Consider the following 3066-nt stretch of genomic DNA (forward strand, 5'->3'; position numbering starts at 1 on the left):
ATAAATCACTTGATGATTTTTATTATAAATTGTTTTATGAATTACTATCTTAAAAACGAATTTTTTAGACTTGAAATTTGGGATGTTACAAATGTGTTATCTGATACTTGGGATGATCATATATATATATATATATATATATGTGTGTGTGTGTGTGTGTGTGTGTGTGTTGTAACATGAATCATAATGTTACTCTAGATTAGGGATGGTTTAAGTTGATCCAGGTTTGACTGGTGCAAAATTCCACGATGTATTATCTTAAGTGTATGAGCATCTGTCAAAAGCATATAACTATAAGAAAATAACTAAACTTTAGTTGTCTTATAACATAAGATTCTACTTGTATACATAATAAATGACTCATGACCTGCTAGTGTAAAGATTAAAACAACATTTCTATTAACCAAAAACTATCATAGAGAAAGCAGCGTATGAACTCCTGATGATATATGCATACATAAACAAATATACATAGGGCCTGTTTGATAAGCCTTCTAATTGGGTCAGAAGCTTGGACTCGGTCCGCAACCTTCAGTTCGTATGTTTGATTTGGTGCATTTCATCGGACTCGGTCGAAAAAATTAGATTCAATCGGAAGTTTTCTCCTGATTCGGTCCTCGGAAAAAAAAAGGTGCGAACTCGGTATTTTTTTTTTCACGTCCCTCAATTTCCCTCAAATTTTGATTCTTCTCCATCAACCCACCAACGACGCTGCTACACACACCAATACCACCACCAATGGCAGAGACACAATCGATTAGTTATGATTATTGTATACTTATTGCCCTTTTAGAAAGCGAATCGACAGATGGGTGCCTCACAAACATGATTGGGATTCCAATTCATAGATATCCATTCATCTGCTAACTTTTTAATTTGTTACTAAGGATCCCGTCTTCGGTGATTTTCCTTGGATTGATTCGTTGGAAATTAGATGGGTTCCCCACAAACCATGGGGTCAAATGAGATGAGAAGTGAATAAACAAGTTTTTGTTTATTGGAATGAATATTAACGAATCTGCTATGAGAAAAATGCTTCAAAGGCTTTTTTTTGTGAATTAAATTCTAACTTTTTAATCTGCATAAATTTTGGTTTTTTGTTGTTAATTTTAATGTTATGACAGGTGGAAAGCTCGTTCCCTAATAATTCTTGATCTTCTTAAACATCTTGATGTTGCTATTTTATCTGAATTTTTGAATTCTGTAGGGATCCATAATGAGCAGATGTCAAGCTTGCACATGCCAAATATTTATTATCAAGAGTAGCAAAATTTAAAAAAAAAAATGGTATGTGGATAATTTAAGTGCACACTGTCTACTAGGGATTTCAATTCTAACCCTGGATATAAGGTTTTTATAATTCAATGGTTATTCCATTCTTGAATTTACATTGAAAACTCAAGAAACATATAGTTCTTATTATTCATTGGGAAATTATGTATAGGTGTACATTATCTTGTTTCAAGTGGCTCAGTTTTACCCATATTTTCTCTTCTTCTATCTTTATACACATGAATTAAGATATTTATACATATGAATTAAGAGTGTGATTCATGGAGCTCTTATGAAATATGCAAGTATTTTGTAGTTCTCTTATTTGTAAGATTTCAAGATCAGTTTCTTTAATAAGTTTCAATCATTTGAGATTTTGGTTGATTCTTGTAAAACAAAGTTGTTTTATAGAAAGATTTATGGTTTAAATCTTTAATTTTTTTTAATGCATATTGAATGTTTTTATAAAAAAAAAATATGTTACAAGTTAAATGGTAAATTATTAAGGCATTTTTATAAAGAAAATGTTGTTTGAGAATAATATAGTTATTTTGCACCTCCAGTCAGATGCAAAAGCGAACAACAAGTTTTAGTTATAATTTAACTCGGTCAGAACGTTTAACTCTGTTAGTTTCTAACCCAATCAACTTCTAACCCAATTAAAAACTATCAAACTATCAAACGATCCTATTTTTATTTTTTATATGCAAACTTTAGCGGTTAAATCTAAACCATGAACCATCACATCTTCAAATCCACCCTTTTATCCTTGGTTATCAACCAATCTTAAAATAATGTGCCAAAAACTCATCCCGTGTTCTGTTCACTATAACCACTATAACCTGGTATCGGTTTCAACTTTTACAAGCGTCAGTTTTCTATTAAGCTCTTTACACTATTAGCGTAGTTAACTTAAGCCTCCTGAATGTACTTTCGACATGTTACTGTTTATCTTAACTTATTTACCTGAGTGAGAAAATGTAATGGAAAAAAAAAAAAGCAAAGAAAAAGGCTGCAAAATCGTTTTTGTTTGATTAGATAGAGCCTTAGAGGCACAAAAGCCGAGAGATCACATTAGCGGGTGTAGGGTTAAATAAGGATGACGGCAACCTGAAATCATCTCCGCCGCTATGCTACGGCTGATTAGCGTTAGCCAAGCTGCTTTACGGCCCACACCACAGACCTGGGTGAATTATTTTTCCCCTGACGTGAACCATTGGTTAACCCCCTGCTCCCTTTGCCCCTCTTCATATTTTTTTTTAAAAGAAAATTACAAATACTTTTCAAATATATAAATATTATTCCTATACTTCCTTATTGTAAAAGTCGTCCCTAAATGAAATATTGTTTTATTTTAAATCATGAACCGTGTAACTTTAAGTTCAATATCTAAATTTTATTCTTCAAAATCAGTACTTTAAACATCCGACAGGAATTGTATCAATCCCTACAAGGTTAATATGTTGACATAAAATAGTATCTAAAGGGGTATTTAATTAGTTGTATTTATTTTACTATATTCATTAAAATGATCATCTTTAATCCGATACTAAAACTCAGAGTTTAGATAAAATTTGGTATTGGTGAATACTTCAAAACTAAATATAGTTTTATATTATTAGTTAATATCAAATATAAAATTAAACTTTCAGTGATACAAATTGGTTATTCAAATATAAACTTATTTATTTAGTTTTTTGTTTCTATAATGCTTATATTAATATGAACTTAACGGTCGTCAAAAGAGCTATGGGGTTTATCCATAATACAACTATTGGCTATAATATTCTAGAT

This window comes from Lactuca serriola, chromosome 5, assembly GCF_051521515.1.
Source record: "Lactuca serriola cultivar US96UC23 chromosome 5, Lser_US96UC23_V15, whole genome shotgun sequence".
Lineage (NCBI taxonomy): Eukaryota > Viridiplantae > Streptophyta > Magnoliopsida > Asterales > Asteraceae > Lactuca > Lactuca serriola.